The following is a 26,427-nucleotide window of genomic DNA, read 5'->3' as shown; positions in this document are numbered from 1 at the left end:
TGTTTGAGTGAGCCGTCTCTTTGGTGGATGAGTTAGTTTGGGGGAAGCATATCAGGGATGATAGTTGTGTGGTGGGGTTTGAGACAATGTTTCTGTAAGGAAGAGTATTTCTGGGAGGTGTGTGCGTGTGAGTTCATTAATTTAACATATGTGAGCAGGCGCAAAGAGGCAGTTGAGGAAAATGCAGGTGTATACATTAAGTTGTTTTAGTGGAGTGTTGTGTTGGAGTTTGGATGTAATTTGTATGCTTTGTACAAGGTATTTTTGTGGCAACCTGTGACCAACAGGGGCTAACAGAGAATACAGAATTAAATAGAGAAGGATATAGCATTAACCCTAAGCTCTGTCTTCCCCTTGCTCTTGGCACCCAGTCGAATGAATGCCGAAAGGACAGTGCTGTATACCCAAAAGTAATCCGGAAGTACTTTTGTCAGGGGTCACGTGAGCAGTCCAATAATCGATCCTGTATGCCTACTGAAGGTCTCCTGACCTATGCAGTCTCAGGCAGATGGAATGAGTGCCGTTGAGATGGGCTCTGTGTTGCCCTCTACCCAGGTGAAGTTCCATTTGGAGGGAAAAGGACCTTTCAAAGATGGTGGTTTAGGGGTTACAGTTCACATGAGCAGTACCTTGATCGATCCTGGATGCTTCTTGTAGGTCCCCTGATCTCTGCACTAATAATACACACGCATTCCCCATGATAATATATATATTTTTGAAACATGTAACTTCATATTTTGGAAAAACACCCTTAAAAGAGGGTTTTTAAAGACATGTGATCTAATGACCTGACACTAGGAACATCTAGTTAGACTTCCCCTTGTGCACAAAATTAAACAAAGAACTAAAAAATAACAGCACAATATGCCATTATTTTTCATCCATAGAAGTACATACATAAAACATATTTTTTAAGGAATCGTTTAATGCCTAACAAAACTTATGGCAAATAAGGTCATACAAAACAATAAAATCACAAACAGTAATCAATGACACTGATAACAATGAATGATTAAACTATGTGGGTGCAAACTCCCCAATCCCCAAGTATGTTTTCGGTGTGTAAGCTCAAATAATTGGTCTTGACAAAACATTTTTTAAATATGCAATATAAAATGCTGTGGTCTCAAATGAGTACTTGATAATGCATTCCAAAACATATATGTGCATATAAAATTCCTTTTTACACACAGATCAATGCAATCCTACAGATCCTTGCTAAGTGCACCTGTGGTTGCACTAAACATGATGCAAATGTATCTCCAGAATGACCTATGCACACACAAGTGTGTGGGGAAAGGCCAAATAGACGCCCATATGGTGCCAACACTTCTGTAAGTAAACACCAACCAGCCACTGCCACTAACCTGAACATGTGAGCCAGTTGACTCTATCTTCAGGTGTGGCAGTTTCGACCATGTGGTCTTCCTCAAGATCATTCAGAAAGGAATCAATACCATCCAGGAGTGACCAATTATGATTACTGAAACAAAAATAAAACAAACAGATTTCAACAGCTACCCACCACTTACAAATAAATACAAACTAAACAAACATGTGAAACCTAAACTGACATCACCTCACAAACCTTGTGTGTAAAACCAAAAAACACCAGCAAAAATATGTAAAGCACTAAATGTCCAACTACAGTTACCTTGCTGGTACTCCACGAAGATTTACGAGTCAAGTCACATACCCTTATTCCAAGCCTTTTACTACAACATTTATTGTTTTATACATTGGTGACGTAACGGGTCATGTACCTCATGCCCAAGAGCCTATGGGACCTTTAAACAGTACCTTTAAGAAGTGCTACACGATAGGTAGACGAGGCCTACCTAAATACTTCCATAACTTCCATTCACAACAAGCTGTCCACTTAGTATACTAGGTGCTGGGGGATGAAAAGCGCATGGTATAGTAATATTGCTAAATGTACTCAACTAATGATATGATATGATATGATATGATATGACATTCATAACGCACCTATACACAAGTGTTTCAAGCACATTACTCAAATATACGCTCTACTATATGAGCTAGCTTACCTTGCTGTGCGGTGACGGCACTCCTTCTGTCGAATAGAGATGCTTACCCCTAGCTATGCTTTCAAATTTACTTAATCAGCACGATTCATACACGTAACAGCATACCATTATATGAATGTATGCAGCATGCAGCCTCTGGCAGATGGAATGAGTGCCTCTGGTGGGTTTGAGATGAGTTCTGCGTTGCTCTTTGGCCAGTTGAATTAGACTGACTGTTCAAATGTTATTAGGCAAAGAGACGGCTGGTTTTGGCCTTCTCCCATTGATCTTTTCATAGAAAAAAAGGTGTTTGCATTGAAAACTCGAACTGCAAAACTGCAAAACTGCAAAACTGCAAAACTGCAAAACTGCTGGATGCATTTGCGACAAATCAAAAACAAGATGAGCAGAAAGCATCACAGATATTATTCTTTTTTTGGGTTGGTGTAAATTAATCCAATTATTTTTATAATATCTCATGGAAACTGTAAAGCTGCAACAATTTATTTTTTGCTCGATGTGGCATATTCCCACAGGAAAAAATCTGCGCAAAATGATATTGGGAGCGGGGAGTGGAGGTTTCACACCAGGGAGGATTTTGGGAGGTGAAAAAAGGACCATATGGAAAGTTGGGCACTTTGGGGAGGTCAAGAGAGCATATTTCAGTGAAATAATGTTCGTGTAACCTTGAGAATCCTGCAGGATTACCGCAGGAATCAGTTGAGGTATAAGCAAAAATAGAAGTGAATCACAGGCAGAATCTTTAAAGAAAGGATACAAGGAGAGGTTTGAGGGCACATTGGGTGTAGGGGGTATCTGTGGGAACCAAATAAGTGAAAACTGCACATGAAGAGAGGGGAGAACATCAGGGGAATATTTTAAATGTAGGCCCATTATTATTTAGTTGCAATTATGTGGGACCCATTGCCACACGTTCAATAGAGCGTGCTTTGAAAGCCTTGTTAGCATGGTATTTTGCCATGGCAAATTTCCTGGGGAAATTACAGTGGAAATAATATAAGAGTGACTAAAAAATAATGTTTTTAAAATATAGATGTTTGTATTTGTATTTCTTTATTTATAAAGCGCAGCCAGGCCCTGGGGCATACGGGCGCGTCATTTTAAATCAGGTTACAGAAAGTTACAGTTACATACAGACATTAGTGTTACAGATACATACATGTTGCATTAGCGTGCGGTAGGCAGTGGAGGATGCAGTTAAATAATATAGTATAGTATTTACATTAAGTACAGTGGGTAGAACCGGGAAGTTAGACTGTCATTGTATCCAAATCATGAAGCCAGCGCTAAGTGTTGCGCTTGAATAAGTGGAAGGAAGGTTCTGATCTGAGGGGAGCGGGGAGTGTGTTTCATAACTTTGAGGCCTGCACAGGGAAGCTAGCTCCTCCTGAATTATGGAGTTTGAATCTTGGTATGGACATAGTGTTAGCTTGAGCTGCTCTAAGTGGTCTTGATGATGTATGGGGGGAGAGTTGGTTAGTAAGGTAGGCTGGTGCAAGGTTGGCCCTAGCTTTGTGAGTTAGGGCAAGGGTTTTAAGAGATATTCTGTGCTCTACTGCGCAGATTGTGTCTAGTCTCAGAAATATGCAACTTCTTAGGGATGTTGAGGGCTGCCCTGATGGCATTATTTTGTATTACTTGTAACTTGTTCATATTTTTGTGGCTAGTCCCTAAATAGAGGGCATTACAATATTTATGTTTCTTTATACATTCGTCATACATTCTTCATACTTTTTAGAGTTGGTTCTAGAAAATAACTTTCTGTGGTTAATACATTTAATAAAAGGCACAAAAACGACCTACACAGAAAATGTTTTGGTTGTCCTTTTAAAAAAATATATATTTTCTTGTTTTTTTAATACATAAAGAACAATACTTACAATTGCAACAGGGTAGGCCTGCCTGATAGACCCACGTGATGTGGAAGTCTTCTGTTACAGTGCCCAGTTGGATCTCATCCTCATTGGAGCTCTCCTCCAAAGTAACCCCCTCCTGTTGCACAGTTACAGTGGTGTGTAGGGGATGTGAAGGGACAATCAAAAGAATAAAGGCAACAGAATACACCATGCCATTAATAAGAAAAAAAACATTATAAACTAAATTAGAAAAACAATAAGATAAACACTACATACACCAAATGAGAGAAGGTGAGTGGTTAAAAAGGGGAAAACAGGATAGAAGAGTTGCTTTTTTAGCACTAGGGGAGGTGTTGCTGTAGCACAATGCATATGTACAAAAAGGAATGAGAACGCCTTGTAACAAAAAGCAATGGGAACGTCTTGTATCTCACGGGAAGACACATCCCAGAGCTCATGGAAATGATGGAAGTTTTGTCATTTCAGGATTATGACCCATTGTTCAATTCTGAAACAAATTCCGTAATAATAGGAAGTATTTATTATGAAATACAAATGTGTCTTAAAGCATTTGATTGGAATGTTCCTTCTTTCTCCCCTGGTGGTTCAGATGTTTCTGGAACATACAGCAAATGGTATCCTTTGCTCACATAGTTATGAATTAATACCTTGCCGCTTTGATAGATATCCCATGGAACCATTCATGAGGCAAGTAACCCATTCGTTGTTGAGTATGGTTATTCCCTAAATCCCAAGCTAATGGGAAGAAATATAAATTACAAAAATTGACCCTTCAGCGACTTCCAGGTCATCGATATCCATCGCTTAGCCAGTTTAAACCCTAATGGTCTGATTCATGGAATTATTTGCGCCGAAAACGGGGATTTGAGCGCCATTCTGCCCGCAAATCCCCATTTGTCAAACAGGGATTTGCGGGCAGAATGGCACACAAATCCCTGTTTTCGGCGCAAATAATTCCATGAATCAGTCAGTAAGTCTTTCATTTTAGAGACAGCCCGCAGATGTCTGGGGCGTGCCTCCCTTCTCTATCCTGTCTGCTATCCCTCCCCATAACTGTGATATGCAGTGACAGGACCAACACATGTGCAGCATCTCTGCCTCAGTAACTCTGCATCTAGGACAGTGTTGTACCGCAGCTCACCGGAACTTTGATATCTTAAGAGGGGTCAGGTATGCTCTATGTGTTAAATATAGTTGGATCACTTACAACCTCGCATTCCGAGACACTTCCTTGTGGTAATGCAGTATCTGAGCCCATGGCATCTGTAGGAATGTAATGCCCAGGTCCTTCTCCCAACTGTACTCTATGATTGCATCAGGGGCGGGACTGCTCTCTAGGAGGAACCCGTACAGCTTACAGATAGTGTGTGGGCCGTCAGCAATGTCATACATAGTATCAATTAAGGAGAGTGTGTCTGCTGCTTCTACATACTTTGGCTATCTACACGTGAACAGGTGTTTTATGGTGCAGTGTAACAGGTACTGGCCGTGGTGTAGTCCGTGGTGTTGGCAAATTCCAAAAAGTATGTGAAGGAGGTACCTGTAAGCAGGTCCCCTATTGTGGCAATGCCCTTGGGTTCCCAGTGTTTTCAAATTCCCATATGCAGCTGAGACGCCTCAGGGGCCAATGAGGCCAGGGGTATCTGAGTTGAGAATGGGTCCTTTAATTGTATTAATGCGCGTGCCCTGTCCCACAAGTGTGTACCCAGTGACACCACGTATGGGTAGCTGTTTACTTGTGACCGCCTACACCACAACTCCTTCAAGAAGGTGCGTGGAGCTGCTGGTTGCAAGAGCCAAGTGTCTGCGGTACGGTTGTCCGCTAACCAACCCACCACAAATTGAAGTTGCCCTGCCATATACTACAGCTCAAAGTGCGAGACCTTAATGTCCCCCTCCTCATACAGTCTTTGCAGTGAGGCTAATACAATCTGACATTGACTACTGTGCCATAGGAATTCCCTACACAAGTCTATCGCTTTGAAAAAGGCCTTCAGAATATTGTAAGAGATATTTGCAAAATAGTGCAGGAGCCTAGGTAGGACCCCCCTGGCAGAATCATGAAAAATGTCAACCCCAAAATATCGAAATGTGGTTGCACTCCACTTTAAAGCCTACACCGGAAGGTTGTTCGGCTTTGTTTTAGCCAATCCGCCTAATGGGAACAGAGAGGTTTCTCCATGCTAACTGTGATGCCCGAAATATGAGCGAAGCTAGCAAAAACTTAAATTATCAGTTCTAAGTTGTCTTCGGGGTTCTGCACGTATACAAGCGTGTTGTCTGCGTTCATGGAGAGCAAATGATGCATTCCCATGACCGTTATGCCAGCTGTAATGTACTCTGCATGTAAGTACGAGGCTACCATTTCCATTGCCAGAATGTACAGCAGCAGGGACAACGGGCAGCCCTATCTCATACCCTTCTCCAACATCCACGGCTTAGAGAAGTGCCTACACGTTTTGACTAATGCCACTAGTTCCTTATATATTATCTCCACCCATCACCTGTAGTAAGGGCCAAAACCTAACCTGTGCAGCGTGGCATGTAGCCAGTCCGACTTAATAGAATCAAATGTTTTTATCGCATCAAGAGCTACAACTGCGCATGGTGTCTCCCAAGAGGCAGTACTGTAAATTATGTGATGTAAACGTCGTAGATTCCAGGACATATTCCTGCTCGGTACATAACCCGTCTGATCGGGGTGTACCAATGTATGTATTACTTTCTTTAACCTATTGGCCATGGTTGCCGTCAGAATTGTGCTGTCCTGGTTAAGCCTAGGCAAGGGTCAATAAGAGTTACATTCCTGTGGAGGTTTATTGGGTTTCAGCAAGGGGTACTATTATTGACTCTCTCATTCTTAGCGGGAGGAGGCCGGAATCATACGCCTCGTTCAAGACATTCAGGAGATCGGGAGCTAATTCAGTAGCAAATTCCTTGTAAAACTCTCCAGGCAGACCATCTGAGCTGGGGGTATTTATTCCTTGTGGGTAGTGACCTTATTGTGTTAATCACTTCCTAGACTGTGATAGGGGTGTCTAACTCACTTATAGCACCCTCTTCCAGAATGGGAAGGTCTATATCGCCTAGTACTTCTCCCAATACCAAGTCAGTTGACCTGGGTGTTTCTTGCTATAAACTATGGTAGAAATCATAAAAGAAACTGTGTTGATGCCCTCCTGAGTGTTACACGTGGAGCCCTGTGGTGTCTGTATTGAGTAAATTGGGTGTACGTTGATCCTTTTTCTTACACAGCCATGCTAGTAGCCTGCCCGGCTTGTCCCCTTCTGCGTGCTGCCTCTCTACATATCTGGCATAACTATGTTTCCCCAATCGTTCCCAACAACTCAAACATTGCTGCCGCAGAACCATTTTGTTTGCTTCCCTGCTTCTTGGGCCTATGTGGGATTGTGTCAATGCGTCTTCTGCAGCCGACAACTCCCTGTGGAGCGTAGCTTGAATACCCCCTGATTTGGCAATTGCGTTGCCGCTAACAACCACCTTCAGAGCTTCCCACAAAGTATCAGCCCCAGGCACGCTGCCCTTGTTGTGTTGGAAGTATTCTTTGATATTGTCTCGCAAGTGATCTCGGAAAGCGGGCTCCAATAGGGCCTTGCTTCTCAATTTCTGTGTTGGGATTGGGGACCTAGGAGGTGCATACCTCCACTGTAGCTGCAGTGGCACATGGTCAGACAGGACCGTACCCCTGTAGTTCGCATCCATGGAGCTATCCATCATATCCTTTCCTACAAAAAAATAGTCCAGCCTGGTGTGGACCGAGTGAGCAGAGGAGGCATGGGAGTAATGTCTAGTGTTCAGGTGAAGTGCTCTCCAAATGTAAATCAATTCAACTGATGCAAGTAATGATTCTAGGGCCCTGGCAGGCGGGGACGGTTTCAGAACCTTAGAGTCCGACCTGTCCATTCAGGGGTTCAGGATGCAATTAAACGCACCCCCCCCCCCCATATCACATAGCCCTCTCCATAGGGTCTGAGTCTAGGGTACAGTGTCTGAAAGTAGGCTGTCGTGTTGTGATTGGGTGCATATGTATTTGCTAAACAAGTGTCCACATTCTCTAAGAGCCCTTATACAAACACCATTCTGCCCTCATCGTCTGTCCTGGTCTGCGTCACTTTGAAGGACACTGCAGGGGCGATCCATGTCAGTATTCCCTAGGTGTACACTGAGTATGTATAACATATGATTCCCCCCATTTTCTGGTAAGCAATGCCTGCTTCTCAGGTGTGAGGTGTGTCTCTTGCAGTAAGGCAATATCAATGTTGTGCCTACAGAGGTAGGTGTACACTCTTCCTTTTGACAAAATTGTTCAGCCCCCGGACATTCCAGGTTAACAGTTTTATCTTGCTAGCCATTGTCAAACATATGCGGAAAAATATACATGTCTGTCCAACCCCACCTGCCTCTTTTCCCTTTACCTCTTTCTTCCTGACCCGCCGCCCGGACGATGGTCCCCTGCACCAAGACTGTTAACTGCAACACGAATTCCCTTATAACTTCCACAACTACCCCTAACTAACAACAGTTGCCCAGCATCGGTACCCATGATTGGGCATGTCTGCTCTTTGCCAGTGCCTTCGGGAATCATCCCTAGGTCATGTGCAGTGGTTGGGTGAAAAAAACAAGCGCCCGAAAAAGGAAAAAAGAAAAAGAAACCAAACCTGTGTGTGGGTTAACAGCAAGCTCACGAAATGTCTGCTCTTTCTGGAATATCAAGGTCGGCTATGGTGAGCATCCAGCCCCTGGGCTATGTAAGCAGCGTCGGTGGCCCCAAGTGGAGATTCGCCCTCGCTATTTGCTTTGGTACCACAAGGAGCGTTAGTTGTCATCCCGTCATCTAGCCGCAGTCCATATGTACTTCTGTCTAGTTGTTAAACGGGATATCATATCGTGCCTCCTTTATTATATATATTGGCCTAAGCCCAGTCGCTCTGCGAAGAAAACCGCGTTGCAAAGTTCCGATCTTAGATCGACATAGCCGCCATTTTAGGTCCGTCCGCCATTTTGATTTCTATTCTAAAGTAATTCTGTGTTCTAAAATGGTGGACAGTGTTTCCTGCTTGTAACTAGGCCATCCTGCACTTTGTACGTTAGTTAATGTGTAAACTGTCCGTTGGCCGAATGTTTGGGTTGAGTAAACAGACTTTGTCCCATGCCTGACTTGTAGACAGAGGAATTATCTACACCAGCAAGTCCGATCCGCAGACATACATCAACCACAATGTAGTACCAATACTGAACGTGGAGACTAGCTGAACTGTACTGCATAGGACATGGGTTAAGGCTCATTGTTAATCCCCTGAATACACTGTTGCCATTGTGACTTGTTTGTATGTGAATTTAGGATGATCCATATGCATATAGTTGGACAAACTAGAAGTGAACTCGGCATGAATCCTAGACCGAGTATAATTAACCTGTAGAGGGGCTGGACATTATAATTGGGAATGTATAAAATGTCCAACTGTTTAGATGTCCAGTACCACTCACTTCTCACACCGAAAGGGCTGGTATGCGCTGTGATGTACTGAGGGCCAGATAGCTATCTGATACTTTGTTTCATTGTAAACTGTACAGTCTTTGAATAAAGATCTGTGAATCTTTATAAGCCTGTGTTTGGTGTATTTCCTTTTGGGGTACTCAGCCTCGATATTTCCTCTTGCTTTTACAGATGGCTCCCGAATAGGGACCCTCAAGATTGATGACATCTCGTTGAAGGTTGACGCGGCTATCGGACCTGGATCGGACGGTGACAAAGGGGGCCCCTTTCTTGGATGAGACGCGATCCCTCAGCAGCGCTGCATGACCCAATCCCTGGACGGTGAGCTCGCAGTCCGAGACGGCATCTTGACGAGGGTCCATATATATCGAGGCGGGCAGATTTGCCGAAATCACCAACAACGTGGGACCTTTGTTAGTACTTTGAAATCCGATCGGACTTCCTTAGGATTTGATCAGGTGAGTCATGACCCGATTCTTAAGTATCCTGATAATTAGTTTTGGCGTATTGCACTCGCCGGTATAATTATTGACCAGGTAACACCTGTATTCTGATATGCCTGGGAAATTGTCTGCCTGCTTTAGGGCGTTATTCCGCAGTGTCAGACAATCTTTTGGAATTTGGCCGACCGGCGCCAATGGAGGGGTCGCCGGCATGTACTATGTACTGTAAGAACGGCATTGGTAGCATAGTGTTTAATGATATTTGGCACAGACAAACTAGACATGCTTCCGAATTTCAGTAGCCAATCAATGGTAGTTTTGAAATTCCTTGTATTGAATACTTAGAATCCATATTATTAAAGAAAAAGGCTAGACCTGCAGCATTTGATATTTTACAGAATAGGAAGAAAGAAGCTATGCAGCAACTTAAGAGTAGAGAAAAACATGTGCGCCGTCATATGACGAACACCGAAAAAGCAGTGTTATATGATCAAAATAAACAGCCTGAGTCAGTTAGGAATATGGATAGGGCTTTTTCACTTGGTATCAGAAAATGTATCCTTCTAAAGACTTTCATGTATCTGATGAGCTGATCGACAAACCTTTAAATGAACGAAGGCCTGGTGCCACAGTGCCACCTCCGTATGTTCCACTTCCTCCGGCTGTTGTTCCTCCTCTTGTCGTTGCTCCCCCACCTGCTCCTCCACCTTTGCCTGCTGTTACGGGTCCAGTGGGTTTGCCAGCTGCACCAGTAATAGCACCTTTATTTCCGAATGCACAAGGTTTGCCTACTCTCCCTCTTCCAAGTGGTTCTGCACCGCTTGTAGTTGATTGGGGAGTGGGATCGAGGGTTGTAACTCGTACTACTGTGTCTCCAGAGAGAAAGCATGAATTGACTGCATGGGCTAGACATTGCATGGAGAAGGGTGAACAAGCTGATGATTTTGCCACACTCTCGAACTTAGAAAATTTTCCTGAGAAAAACGTTTTTATTGAAGGAGTTCATTTACAAATAATGTGGAACAGGTTAAATGATATAGATCTCCCACAAGGGTTAAGGGATCTGAATATTTTAGCATTTTCTAGAGATACTGCGGAGAAAGTACATGAGCACCTCGAGAGGGTTTTTGAGTGTAGAAGGGAGTTGGAAAGGTTACGGAATGAATATGTAGATGGTGATAGTCTGGACGCTATGTTAGTACAGAAACGTTTTTTTCCTTGTCACAAATCGATAAATGAGGAAACACAAATTTGTACGAAAGATGCGATTAGGTGGATTTCAGACATGTCGATAACTCCTGTTGAAGTATATGACATGTATAGTCAGTATACGCCATAAATGCAGAGGAAAGTGATACAGGTAATGGTAGAGTACCTGCAGGATGAATGTATAAGAAGAAAGATTTGTTGTCCCGCAGAATTACTGAATATTTATAAGAGGGTTTTTTCATTTGACACTTCTTCAGCTGCTTTAGCGCTTGATCTAGCTCTGTTGCTTAGTAAGCGTTCAGAATTGCCTACTTCTCAGTTGCCTATGAGAGAGGTTCCTCCAACATTTGTCCCAAAAGTTGAGATTCCCGCTAATGTTGCAACGGCTGCAGTTGCTCAAGACATCCCTGCACATTATGTGTCGCAGTTCGTTCACGTCCCGTTCTCGAGACAGGAAGTGAACACCATTAAACAATCTATTCCCGATATTAGGAAGAATCTGACAGGATTCTACAAAGAGATTGAGTCTGTTTTGCAATCATCAGTATTTACCTTGAGCGATATTGACTTGTTATTTCCTGTACTCCTGCCTATTGACTTGTGGAAGCAGATTAGGACTGTAGATGATGTACCAGGGTTAGGAGATACATGGGATAACATGGTTAGGCTAGATAGAGAAAGGCCAGCTGGCGAGAAACCACCACAGGTAATATTGACTTTGCCCGATAGAATAGCTACGAAATTAAAAACTATAATTCCTGAAAGAAGGATTATTTTGGACAAATTTACTGCCTGTGTCCAAAGAAAGTCTGAGGGTGCTACCGAGTTCTTTAATCGGTTTGAACAAGTATTTTCAGATTTCAGTGGACAAGATTTGAGTACAGAGTCTGGGAAACGACTATTTGTGGGCACATTTGTGCGTGGATTACTGCCTGACATCCATTCGCAAATTATGTCTTCAGAGAGCGCTTGGCAAGCTAAGTCTCAGTCAGAAGTATTGCATATGGCTCAATACTATGAGAATCGCGTCAATAACGAAAAAGAAAGAATTGAAAAGAGAAAAAGAGACTTAAAAACAAAAGTTCTATTGCAGCAAATTGTTAGAGACCCTAGAGGGGGTAATTTGCAATTTAGAGGACAGTATGTTCCACAGGGAAATGTGCCATTGGGTCCTGTAAACATAAACCAGTGTGCTTATTGCAGACAAGAGGGTCATTGGCGTGCACAATGCCCAATCCTCCAGCAGAGGTCGAATAACGCATTTGGTAATATGGGTAGACGATCCAGAGGCCGCCCTGGGGTAGGGGGTCCTGGTAGAAGTAAGTTTCCGCAGGATTCACAGCAACCTTTTTCACAGGATAATCAGGCACCAAGTGTGGATAATAGAAACATTTTTGATCATCCTTCTGCTGCTTACCTCTCCGAAGAACTTCCTTTTGATGACATTTTGTTTTGTCAGGATTGCCCGAAGCAGGGTTTGGAACCGACACCTATTCCCGTTAATCAGAAAGGTCCCTATGTTGAGATGTTAGTGGGAAATAGGAAACATCTATTCTTGATAGATACAGGGGCACAGAAGTGTTCCATTGACCATTCACGGGTTCCAAACATTCCACTGTCAGGGCAAACCAATGTTTCTGTAGGGTTTTCTGGCACACCCGTAGTCTGTCCAGTTTCTTCACTGGTACCGATTACTTTGGGTCCATTTACAGACCACTGTCCATTCCTCTTGACTACGAATTATGGAGAGAATTTGTTGTGGCTGAATCTGTTGAAGGAATAAATGCAGTAATTCATTGTTCTTCTGATGGAGTGCGTTTGACGATTTCACCACAGCAACTTTCTGCCTCTCAGTTCTTGACCAGACCTTTGCCGCCGGAATTCAGTGATGTGTTTATGGGCAATTGATGATAATGATGTTGGTGTCTTGCAAATTGAGCCCGTTAAAATTATTTTGAAACATGGAGTAAAGTTGCCACGTATTCCCCAGTATAAGATCTCGGTCAATGGTGAGCAAGCTTTGAAATGCATAATCTCCGATTTTGTGCATCGAGGGGTGATTGAGGAAATTACAGGTAGTTTGTGCAATAGTCTGATTTTGCCCAGGTACAAAATAGGTGATAATGCAATTCCTTTCCATTTCATTATTGATATACGTGCCATCAATAAGATTGTTGCTCCACAATTTTCCATTGTGCCCGACGTGACGACAATACTGACTATGATTCCAGCTTCAGCTACTCACTTTAGTGTTGTGGATCTAAAGAACGCCTTCTTTAGTATTCGTATACACAAAGACAGTAGATACTTGCTCGCGTTCCCCTTAGAGGGATGCTAGTTTACCTTTACCCGTGCACCGCAAGGTTACATGGAGAGTCCTGCAATTTACAGTAGGGCTTAGAAAGAGCAGCTTGACACATTCGAATTGCCCACCAATTGTATACTGCTTCAGTATGTCAACAATCTACTCTTAGCTGCTGACTCAGAGAGCGCCTGTGAGGAGGGCACCGTGTTATTGCTTATCCACTTAGCACAACATGGACACAAAGCTTCACTTAAAAAGTTTCAATATTGTCGACAGGAGGTCGCCTATTTAGGCTATCTCCTGTCAAAGGAGGGAAGAAGGTTGACGCCTGAACGGATAAAAATCATTTCTAGCATGTCTGTCCCAAATACACATAAGGAAGTCAGAGCCTTGATAGGAATGGCTTTGTACTGTATTCAGAGGATCCCGAACTTCTCCTTAGTGATTAAACCAATGTTGGCTTTGACGAAGAAGGGCATTTCTTCGCCATTGCCGTGGAACTTGCAACACCAGCAAGCATTTGATCTGCTCAAGTCTGCATTGTGCTCGGCACCAGTTTTGGGCACACCAAACTATGAAAAGGCCTTTGTGTTGTATGTGCATGAATGTGATGGATGTGCTTTGGCTGTATTAACGCAGGAACATGGAGGGAAGAATAGGCCGTGCGGCTACTTTTCTTCCACCTTTGATCCTGTTGCATGCGCTTTGCCAAGATGTTTGAGAGCTGTCGCTGCTGCTGCTGCATCTGTAAAACAGAGCAAGGGAATGCTCCTAGGGCATGCTTTAACCCTGATGGTACCTCATTCTGTAGACGTTCTATTAAACAGAACACAAACGCAACAACTCACTTCCGCACGATTAACAAGATATTAATTGATCTTGTTTGCACCGCATATTCAAATAAAGAGGTGTTGTGTATTGAATCTGGCTGAACTTTTACCTTTTCCGCAAGGTACTGCTTGCAGTGATGAAGAGTCACATGACTGCCTTTACACTACAGAGCAAGAGACAAAAGGCAGAATTGATCTGAAAGATACTCCTTTGAACAATCCACAAGGGGAGCTGTTTTGCGATAGCTACCGTTTCAAACTCCCGGATGGTACATCCACAGCTGCTTATGCAATCACCACATTGAGCACGGTCAGGGAGACCAAAAGAATCACGCGTAACTCTGCGCAGGCCGCAGAGATTATTGCATTGACCCGAGCTTGTGAACTTTCCGAAAGGGCTTACTGTAAATATATATACTGACAGTCAGTATGCCTTTGGGGTGGTTCACAACTTCGGCAGACTTTGGGCAGAATGAGGTTTCTTGACCTCACATGGCACTAAAATCCAGCATGGCTCCTTGATAGTACGGTTACTCTCAGCGCTTGCACTCCCTACTCAGCTAGCAATTATGAAATGTGCAGCACATCAGAAAATCATAGATAATGTAGGTAAAGGGAACGCTTTTGCTGACGAGATAGCTAAACAGACTGCCACTGATCTCTCTTCAGAAATGTATACTTCAAGGGAAGCCACAAATGCCTGTACTTTGAATGAGGGTATTGAATCTGTGAAAAATATTCAAGCTGATGCCACATTAGAGGAATCTAAGAAATGGGCTGAGGGTTTTGCAAAATTGGATGATGATGGGTGCTGGGTGGACAAAGTAGAAGGGAAATGGTTACTGCCTGATGCATACGTTACGATGATGGTTGTTATGGCTCATGGTCCCACCCATATTTGTACATGAAAGGTCACCAAAATGTTGCAAAGTGTGTGGGTAAATGATAAGATCTCTAAAATGGCCGAGTGTTTTGTCCAAGGGTGTATGATTTGTCTGCAGCATAATGTGGGGAAGGGCACATCGACTCCTAGGGGTAGTTTTGGTCCACCTTCTGTCCCCTTCGAGGTAATGAGGTAATCCACTTCGGTTTCATTGAAATGGAGCATTGTAATAACTACAAATACGTACTAGTGGTTATCTGTGCTTTTAGTAAATGGGTGGAAGCCTTTCCTGTCAAAGATGCCATAGCTATGACAACGGCGAAGACCATGCTGAAGGAATATTTTCCTAGGTTTGGTTTGCCAAGAGTCATCTGGTCGGACAATAGTCCACATTTTATCGCTGCTGTAATTCTGCAGATATGCGCAGGATTACAGATCAGTAGCCGGTTCCTTTGGGCTAGTCACGCTCAGAGTGCTCGTTTAGTAGAAAGACACAACGGCATCATTAAGAACAAGCTTGCTAAGACGTGCGCCGGCACCAAACTAAAATGGCCGGACGCCTTACCAATGGTGTTATTATTTATGAGAACGACCCCTCAAACTAAGACTGGACTCTCTCCATTTGAGGTGGTCATGGGTAGGCCAGCTAACATTTGGAATTTACCGAAGCCCTGTTCTCTATGCAAAGTCGAAAATGTACTTCTTTCTGACTACTGTGGAGAGTTAACTAAAAATCTGTATTTGATTTATTACCAGGTGTGAGAGGCTTTACCTGTTAAATACGAGGGCCCAGGTCACAGCATACGGCCGGGACACTGGGTCCTGACCAAGTCGTTTGAACGATCTTCTTGCCTCGCACCTCGTTGGCGGGGCCCCCACCAAGTTCTTCTGGTCACACAGACGGCAGTACGAGTGTAGCAGGAAGCATTGGATCCATGTGTCCCACATCAATAGGATTCCTTTCCTTTTGCCACACGCTACAGAAGACACAGAACCCCTCACCAATACCGTAACCAACAATCTTTTGTCATCAAACAGCATCGAGAGTGCGTTGGAGACTCTCCCTAAACCCATGGAGCCTGGGGAAACAGCCACTTCATCTCCACACTCTCCAACAGTTCCGTTTTCAAAAGTTCTTTCAAATCTTGTGTCAGATCCTGCTTTGAGCTCACCGCTTCCATCAGTAAGTAACGACACGTTGTTCACAGATCATTCAGTACCAGGGATCACAAGGTACGATCTGCTTCCGAAGAAAGTAGACTTACTGCACAGTTCGGCTGGGCATTCAAGGAAAATTAATGAAGGGCTTGTCTCTTTGGCCCGATCTTTTGTACATAGTGAGATTCTGTCGGCTAGGGTTTGTGAAAGGACTAAGAAGATGCTCGATCTGGAGATTGCCAGCAAATTAACTCTGGTGCAATCGTTTGAAGAAACAATGCCTGCAACTGCGCCCACTTGTACGGAACAGAGAAGAGACTGTGTGACCGGCTGTGAAAATGAACAATCAAATGTGTGGGCCCGAAAAAGTATTGTTGCCTTGTGATGATGTTAACTGGTTTTACAATAGTCATTGCCTTAGGTTTCTGGTATCTGGAAGAAGTACATCTGCTTGAAAATGTGTTACCTACTGAAAATGTACCCACTGTTTCTATGCCTTTTGTGTATCTGCACACTCTATCTCCTTGAGACTCTCAGCACAGACAGAGTTACCATAACAATACTCATTATGAATGCTACACATGCCATTTTCAATAAGTCCAATTGTTGGGTCTGCTTCCATTTACCGCAACACGGGGATAAGGGGCTGGGTTGGTATATTCATCCTTTACCTTTGACAACTGCATGCTATGCTTCTCTAAGGGCACTATTCTTTGGCCAATGGAACAATAGAATCTCGGGGAACTTTGATGGAACTAACTTGAATGATTTTGAGAAACGAGTTCTAAAGCCCTTGGGATGCTCACTCTTCGTGAATAGGAGCAAGCTTAATGTTGCTTCTATTAGGCCTTCTGCTGGAATGTCCTGTCCTTTTCAATCTTTTATCTCTTCCAAGATGTCTCCTATAGGCAATAGGGATGCCACGCCACCTTCTTACACTGTTAACCAAAGCCCCGATTCAGTTTCGTTCTGGATACAGAGGAATGGTACTCAGTGAATGGGTGATTTCAAGGGTTGCGCCAATGTTGTGAACTTAACTAGTGAGGACAGACCTTTGTATATAGGCGAACCTGTCTACTTTGTTTGCGGTAATGTAGCATTTCCATGGGTGCCCAGGGATTGGCAGGGAACCTGTTATTTAGGGATTGTGTTACCCGGGGTATCCATTGCTAGTACTGTAGAAATTTCAAAGGCTCGTCCTCGGCGGGACGAGAATGGCGATACTTCAGCGCACATTCTGGGCGATGTAGCTAAATTTGTTGTGCCATTTTGGGGGCAAATACTGAACTCTGAAGATATCAGAAGACTAGCGAGAGTACTGGAGAAGACCATCAACCAGACCACTGACATACTCTATAACATGATGTCGAAATAGAAAGTATATTGTGCCTCCTATTGTAATAAATATATTAATATTGGCCTACGCCAAGCTGCTCGAAAGTCACTTGCGAAAGAAATCTGTGTTGCAAGGTCCTGACCTTAAATCCATGTAAGCCGCCATTTTAGGTCAAACCGCCATTTTAGGATTCATTGTGTAAAAGTCACCCTGTGAGCTAAAATGGTGGACGATGTCATTCCAGAATACAACATGGCTCGTCTTGACCTCTGTACATAGCTAATTTGTAATTTGCCTGCAGGGCACTTGTTGAGGTCGTGAACTGAGACCTTGTGCTTCGTTGACCTACGTGTAGAAGGATTACTCGTGCAATGAAACTAATCCACGAGCATATGTTGGGACAATGTATTCAAATACTGAACGAAGAACATCTGTTTAACTACATTGTATTCATGTTTAAGAAGGCCTGCATGGAAAACTTTAGAATACACAGTTATTGCATACGCTTGTTGATACATGTATTAAAGGCAAACCAGTTATATGTGGTTATTTGAGACTTGGCACGAACCCTAGATCGGTGATGTATTAAAAGGAATATTAACCCGAAGTGGGGCTGGACATCGCGCCCCCAAATGGATAAAAAGCGAATGCATTCTAATGTACAGCCCCCAAATGGATAAAAAGCGAATGCATTCTAATGTACAGCATCTCTCACTGAACACACTGAACCACGCTGGAGTTCGTTGTGTTGTACTGAGGGCCGATAGCTATCTGATTTTGCTCTGTTTTTGTGACTGGATTCAGTATAACATAAAGTACTTTGTATATTCCTTTGTAACCCGTGTTCGGTGTATTTCCTTTTGGGGTACTCAGCCTCAATATTTTATTTCTGTTTTCACAATGACTTTAGAACAAAAAGCAATAAGGTTAGTGGCACTACAGAACCGGATGGCATTAGATGTCATCCTGGCTGAGCGTGGTGGGGTATGTAAATTAGTGGGGTCCGCTTGCTGTGTTTTCGTGCCAGATTCCTCCCCAACGATTTTCAGAGCAATACAAAATCTGCACATCCTTAGTTCAGAAGTGTATGTTCCAGAGGGAAACTGGGATCTTAGTGCTTGGTTCTGGGACTTCTTGCGATCTTGGGGATGGAAGCTACTTTCGGTCTTGCTGATTATTTTAGGTATTCTGTTGTTTCTTTGTTGTTGTATACAATGTCTTCCTGGTATGTGTTCGATGTTAGGAGGATGTTGTACACAAGCGATGGGTACATTAGGACACAAGGTATACGCCCCAAAGAAAATATCTAATGAATTTGTGCTGAAGGAAATCTCAGTATCTGACCTCATGGCAATTGATATCTCTGATAGTGATTCAGGATGTATGGACATTGAGAAGTGGAGTTACTCGTAGAGTGACTAGAAGTAGTTTAGTGCTTGGCTTAGGCCAAAAGGAGGGTTTGTTAAATGGGATATCATATCGTGCCTCCTTTATTATATATATTGGCCTAAGCCCAGTCGCTCTGCAAAGAAATCCGCGTTGCAAATTTCCGATCTTAGATCGACTTAGCCGCCATTTCAGGTCCGTCCGCCATTTTGATTTCTATTCTAAAGTAATTCTGTGTTCTAAAATGGTGGACAGTGTTTCCTGCTTGTAACTAAGCCGTCCTGCACTTTGTACGTTAGTTAATGTGTAAACTGTCCGTTGCCCAAATGTTTGGGTTGAGTAAAGAGACCTTGTCCCATGCCTGACTTGTAGACAGAGAAATTATCTACGCCAACAAGTCCGATCCGCGGACATACATCAACTACAATGTAGTACCAATACTGAACGTGGACACTAGCTGAACTGTATTGTATAGGACATGTGTTAAGGCTCATTGTTAATCCCGTGAATACACTGTTGCCATTGTGACTTGTTTGTATGTGAATTTAGGATGATCCATATGCATATAGTTGGACAAACTAGAAGTGAACTCGGCACGAACCCTAGACTGAGTATAATTAACCTGTAGAGGGGCTGGACATTATAATTGGAAATGTATAAAATGTGCAACTGTTTAGACGTCCAGTACCACTCACTTCTCACACCGAAAGGGCTGGTATTCGCTGTGATGTACTGAGGGCCAGATAGCTATCTGATATTTTGTTTCATTGTAAACTGTACATTCTTTGAATAAAGATCTGTGAATCTTTATAAGCCTGTGTTTGGTGTATTTCCTTTTTGGGTACTCAGCCTCGATATTTCCTCTTGCTTTTACATAGTCTAGTCGTCAAGTTCCACTTGCGTCCGCTTTCGAGGTATCCTTGCATTTATCTGGTAAGGAGTAATTTTCAGTTTGTGTGTTGATCCCCTCCCTGTCCATCCAGTCCTGCACGTCTCCGGGACCATCAAGAAATTTATCTCAGTCCAGCATTGCGTAGCCTGGTCTTGGTCGAGGCGAACTGCGGCCATCTTTTCTGGACTTGCAAGGTGTAATCTGAACTTGCAAGGTGTACTGCCAAGTTTGCTGAAGCCCTCTGCAATGTGCCACCCTGCCTGGAGGAGGACAAGATCTTATCTCTGTCTCTGTATTTTAAGACTTTTGCTATTATCGGGTGTGGAGGGGCACCGGGTGGCAGTTTCCTGATGAGTGCATTGTGCGCCTTTTCTATCGTGAATCCTTGAGAAAGTTTTCCCGGCCTGATGTCTTGCAAAAATACATTTTCAATGTAAGTCGTGGGATCTGCGCCCTCCTCTCCTTCTGGTAGACCAAGCATGCGTATGTTGTTTCTTCGTGCCCTCCCCGCCACGTCTTCTGCCCTGCTCTCTAAGAGGCTGACATTCTGTTGCAGTATGTGGATCTGGGCACTGTTGTCATTTGCCATCGCCTTGTTGTCCTTCTGTTTGGATTCCAGTTCAGAAGTCCTCTCTAACAATTTCCTCACACCTTGACGTCACAGCCCAACGTCAACTATTACTTTGTCGATTTTGGTGCTTATCATTGTCCTCAGTTCCGTGATTGCCATTAGGATCGATGTGTTGGACTCGCCCGCATCCCTTTTGTTGTTGCACATTGTAGCCATCTTGTCTCTGGGCTTCTGGGACGGGACTATGGTGAAGTTGTCAAGCGATTTTTGGCTGTTCTTCCCTTTGGCAGCCTTGGGAGGCATCCAGCTACGTTATTGTTTCTGCTGTGCTGGATTTGGCTGTTTTATTGTCCCAGAGCTCTGCATTGATCTTCACAATGACATGTTTTCCTGCTGGAGCCTCGCAGGCACTGGGCCAGGATTGTCTCACCCATGAGACAGGGGAGGGAAGAGCAGCAATGCAGGTGGGCTGGGGGGTTGCCTACCTGACCAAACACAGGCCTACTCACATATGCCCCCTCACTATTTGTGTTGGCTCTGAGGTCTCCTTGTGGGATGATATGCCAGGGTACAAGGCCCCAGAGAGGCAGTGCTAATCTTTCATAGTAACAGGCTGTGGCTATGACTTTTGTGCAGAAGGCATCCAGTTACTGGGCTGTGGACACTCAATGTCCCCCTGCTTGATATTGGGTTCACTGTGTGTTCACCATCAAAGCCATTGGCTGGGTTTCCCAGTGATGACCTTGGGCATGCAGGGTGTGCGGATTCACAGAATCCGCTCTGGGTTTGGGTTGTGTTCTTATGAACTTTGTGCCTTCACCTTCAACCGCTGAATGGATTTTCACCAAATTTGCGGCAGGAGCAGCGGCTTGGTCCCGAAAAGCGTGATTTTGTAAATTTGGTGAAAATCCGTCCAGTAGTTTTTTTAAAAAGGACCAAAATGTAGGTCTAAATAAATGTGTGATATCTATGTCCGCTCTGCGGTCACACTTCCCTGTTCGCTCCGTGGACAGGACACCGATTGGTTAATCGGCTTGCGTCATGTCTGCGGACATTCGACATGTTCGTTGATTGGATGGTGAATAGCATGAAGGAGGTCAGATTTTTGGAAACGCCCACCATCTTGGATTCACGGACAGCGGCCGGTGTCCGCAGACATCACGGTAAAAATATATTCAAAAACACAACATTGCACTTGTCAAACTTATCAAATAATTTCTGGGCAGCTGAGAGGTGATGAGGATGGGGTGGGATAAGGCTGTAAGAAGCAAAAAAAAGGGTGTTTTTTGCCGCAAAAGTCTGCGAACAGTTCAGATGTTCGCAAACAGTCCTGAAATGTCTGTGGACACCTCAGCTATTACAAGGTTGGGGAAATGCAGTTCTTGGATGGCGTATAACTTTGGCACCACTTAATGGAACTGCATGAAACTGTGCATGTATATTTCTGACCTGATTCCGAATGAGTTTGCAAAGTTTGGTGGGATTCTGTCATGAGGGGGCAAAATTAGAGGGGGGTCCCAAAATAAAGTAAAGGCTTATAAATTAGGTGCCATTTGACGAATCTACACTTAATTTGGCAAACTGATAATAGATTTAGATATAAATGTTGTTGCGAAGTTTGGTGGGATTTTGTCAAGAGGAGGAAAAATTAGAGGGCGGTCCCAACATAATGTAAAGACTTATAAATGAGGTGCCATTTGACAGATCTACACTTCATTTGGCAAACTGATAATAGATTTAGATATAAATGTTTTTGCGAATTTTGGTGGGATTCTGTCAAGAGGGAGCAAAATTAGAGGGAGGGTCCCAAAATATTGTAAAGGCTTATAAATGTGGTGCCATTTGACAAATCTACACAAAGGTTTGGAAAAAGATTATAGATCTAGATATAAATGTTTTCGTAAAGTCTGAATGTATTTTGTCAAGTGGGTGCTAGGTTATATGATTGTATGTGCATACATTTTACACTTTTGAAAAAATTAAACATGGTTGGATTTCCAGCAAACTTGCATAAGGAGCATTGGCAAGGACCTACAAGCATGGTTTTGCAAATGTGCCAGTGTTTTATTTTTTGACAAGTTTCATAATGTAACTACAAAAAATAGTGGTATACCTTTAGTGACTGAGGGGTAGCCTGTGGCCATGGGCACTGGCCAGATTGTCCGGGTCATGGAATAAGGTCATGATCCGGACAATCTGGCTACTGGCCATGACGACAAGGGACAAAACATAGGATTAAAGTGGCCATGTTCACCTGCGACTGGGTTTGTGCTAAAGTTATTAGAAATTAGGATAGATTTGAAAGGGAAGAAAAATGTGTTTGTGGTAATATGATCCTAGGGGCCTCTTTTTGCCTTGTGCATGCTGCCATGGAAAGTGAAGAGGGGCCCTGTATGGAACCCCCACCTCCCCTTTCCATGGTGGCCATCTTGGAAAAGGATTTTCCTTCCTACACAAAATCCTCTTTTTTAGCACCCCGGGTTCCTGCTTTGGGAACCTAGGGTGCTAATGGCCTTCATCCCCCATTTCAGGGGCTGGAATGGGGGGATAATGGTCCAGAGACCTTGTTATCCACCCTTGCTTCGCTTGGGCTGATAACTTGGCCTGCTGGGCCGGTATCCACTGTTCGAGTCCCTGGAACGGAGGATGAACACCACAATATTTCCATTAGCATAACACAAAATGCAAATGGAAATGTTGGAAAATCTTATTGAGTCTATGTACTTTACTGAGAAATATAAAGTAGATGGAGTCTATACGTTTTTTTTGTTCTATTTTTTAACTGTGAAAGGTGGTTCCTAAAGGAATATGTCTTTTGTTGTTTTTGGATGTATTTTCTTTGGCAGGAGAGCTGAGAATGAAAGGTGGGGGGAGGGAAATGAGGGAAGAGGAACCAAACACTAATATGGAGGGGTAGAGGGACAAGGGAAAATGTTGCGTGTGTGTTATTTCTAAGGTAAGGGCAGTGTTTCTCATACTCCTTGATTACAGCAGTGGTGGTGGCTCTTGTGAAGGAGGGGTGGCATTAGCTGATGCCATTTTAAGATAAATAGCATTTTTGCTAAAGGTATGTACTGTTTACTAGATTGTTAATGGATAATGAGTAGGAATAGGTGTTGGAGCTGTGCAAGGGAAATTTTGAAGTTGAAAGTTCCAAGATCAGTAGAAAATGCAGTTCCGAACTGTCCGCAGAGCAGAGATCTTATTGTGAAGTGCGGACGGGTTCTCGGACACGTCATCATGCCGCGCGCCAGCGTATGGTCAAGTGCCACTGTCCAGAAGGTCCGCTATGAAGTCAGATGTTTGTAGACGTCTACGGATGCAAAACTAGTTGAAATAGTTGTAAAAAGTGTATAGAAGTGTTAAAAATAATTCCAGAAGATGGGAAATGGCAGAGTTTTAAGGTGACACTTTGTAAATGGGACACAAATATTGCTATATTGGGTAAGTATGACATTAGTAAGTTGTAGGAAAATAGCATGCACTGGTAAAAACCTATGAAATTCAATGAACACTTTGTTAAGGGGACATTATGGTTAAGTTGCAATAATAAAAACCTTTGAAATTCACTGAAAAATCTTTGTTAAAGGGGCGTTATGGTTAAGTTGGACTAATAAAAACCTATGAAATTCAAAGAAAAAACTTTGTTAAAGGGATGGTAGGGTTTCAAGTAAAACCGAAAAAACCCTGAAATTTGCCAGTTATGGTGAGATAAACAATCATAACTCGCGCCACCACCAACAATGATGAAACTGCAAGATAACAGAGATTAGGGAAAGGAAGCCATATGGCCTGATGTGTCTCGTGAAGCAAAGCCAAGGAAGGCCCAGGAAAGGGAGTCATTCCCCTGGCACTGAGAAGGAAAGTATTCTCCATGAACCCAATAGAGAAGTAAACTATGGGCAATATGGAATGATGTTTGAGTTGGAATGTTACCTTTTGAGTTTGAAATGAGAACTTTACAGCACCACAAACTGGAACTTGGTTTTGTATCTTGGAAAGCAACTGAGAGGTGGGGAAGGGAGTCATTCTCTCAGGCAGAGTTCCCACCTGCCAATTGGAACTATGATCTATTGTCCAGAAGAAGGGAGCCAGTCTTCTGGACCAAGAATATCCACTAACTCTTTAGTTTAGTTACAAGTGTGAGGGACAGAAGTAGGCATTTTGAAACATGGAAGTGTACCTTTTCATTTACTTGGACATGCTGACTGAATCCTTATTTCCTTAGTTGAGGCAGGCAGCGAAACCCTTTTTAGATTTAGGGAGAGATAGGTTTCCTCTGATTAAATAAAAGCGTATGGCAAAAATCATGCCAACTGTGTGTCGGTCTCCTCCTTCTGCGCCCTTACATTGGTTACATGTTTTCCTTTGTGTTGTGAAAATCAATAGGTTTATTTGAAAGGTATCATTACTTTGCAAACATTTTAAGATATAGAAGTTTCCCCAATGTTGATTGATTAGTAACCTTGGCAACCATTTTGTTTGAATACACACTTTTTCTAATTTCTTTGTCAGTTCTTTCTGAGAACTGTTTATAAGATCCATGTTCTGTTTTCTCTTCATTTTACTGTTTACATTGGAGCAGTGCACATCCATCCTTCAGCTATTTCATTCTAAAAAGTATTTTTAGAGCAAAAGAAAGAATTTTTAGAAATCGTTCAGCATATTACACTGGCGAGTGCCGATTCATTGAGACTTTGTTTTGTTCTTTTTGGAAATTAAAAGTAAAGTAATTTATCACTTGGAAAGCATGAGGGGCTAATTGTCAATGTACTTCATAAATATCTGTTTTGTTTTAGCTGGGTAACATTTTCTGTATTAATTATGGAAAGATTGTTGCTGTAAAATATCTTTGGTGTTATTTATGTAGCAGTTTCTTTCCTGTAAAATCTTTTGAGGTACTTTTTAATGTGCCTGTAATGGATGCCTCGTAGTTTCAGTTATTCTATGACTTTTCATTATTTAAGTTAAATTAATGTATGCCTTTTCTTGGTGTAGCGATGCTACTGATCTTTGTGCATCTGTTGATTTCTTGTGAACATATATTGTCAGTGTATTTCTGAAGTAGTGTATATAATGTGTACGCGTTCAAATAGTCAGGATGTACTTTTTATTTGACAGATTGTTCATTTGACAATTATATAATTTGTGAAACATGTTTTATTTTGAAATAAGGTGTGCAAGGGTCTTTTCTGTTGTAGAGTAAAAATGTGTATTGGTATAATGTTAAAAAAAAGATGGCATAGATAAATGAAATTGCAGCGTTTGGCATTGCTTTGGACAGAGGTTTAAATATAAATGTTCTGTTAAAACATTGTGCCTTTTTTTATAAGAAGTACGTTGGAAAGGGATAGGTGGGCTAAAATACCTTGGTTGAGGATTGTCAAGAATCTTTTGCAGTGCTATCGTCCCTGCAACTGAGAACATATAAGGAGGCAGTGACCCGGGGGATTGCAGTATGGGTCGCACATAATGATAGTTATGAGGGGCTCATTAGTGGGATCCAAGACATACAGCCATATCTTGTCTGGGCCACGAAAAAGCATCATAGTTGGCTCATCACAAGGGCAAGAACTGACTGTTTATTGTTGAGGGCAAACACTGAGAAGTGGCCTGGATATCCAGATGACCCCAGCTGCCCATTGTGTGGAGTTCCTAAAGAGAATCTGAGTCATTTTATATTATTTCGCCCAGGTTATGGGGGCATTCGAAAATGGACAGTTTTGCAGATTATAAAATGTAGGGACATACGTCACTATAGACCCACTTTGATGCTATTCTTGATGGCAGGAACTGAATTGTTGGCATGGACCCTTCTGTCCTATTTGAAGGCTGCAATGTACAGAGGAAAGAGGTGTTTACAGGGATAGGATGCTGTATTTTATTCATTTGAAAATGCATGGTTTTAATGTCTCTGTGAGAACCAGTGAATTCACTTTGGTGATTGAGGTATCTACATTTTATACTT

Source organism: Ambystoma mexicanum, chromosome 6p (assembly GCF_040938575.1).
Source record: "Ambystoma mexicanum isolate Mex_15411 chromosome 6p, UKY_AmexF1_1, whole genome shotgun sequence".
In the NCBI taxonomy this organism is placed as follows: domain Eukaryota; kingdom Metazoa; phylum Chordata; class Amphibia; order Caudata; family Ambystomatidae; genus Ambystoma; species Ambystoma mexicanum.
The sequence above is the reverse complement of the archived record's forward strand: the minus strand, read 5'-3'. Positions refer to the sequence as shown.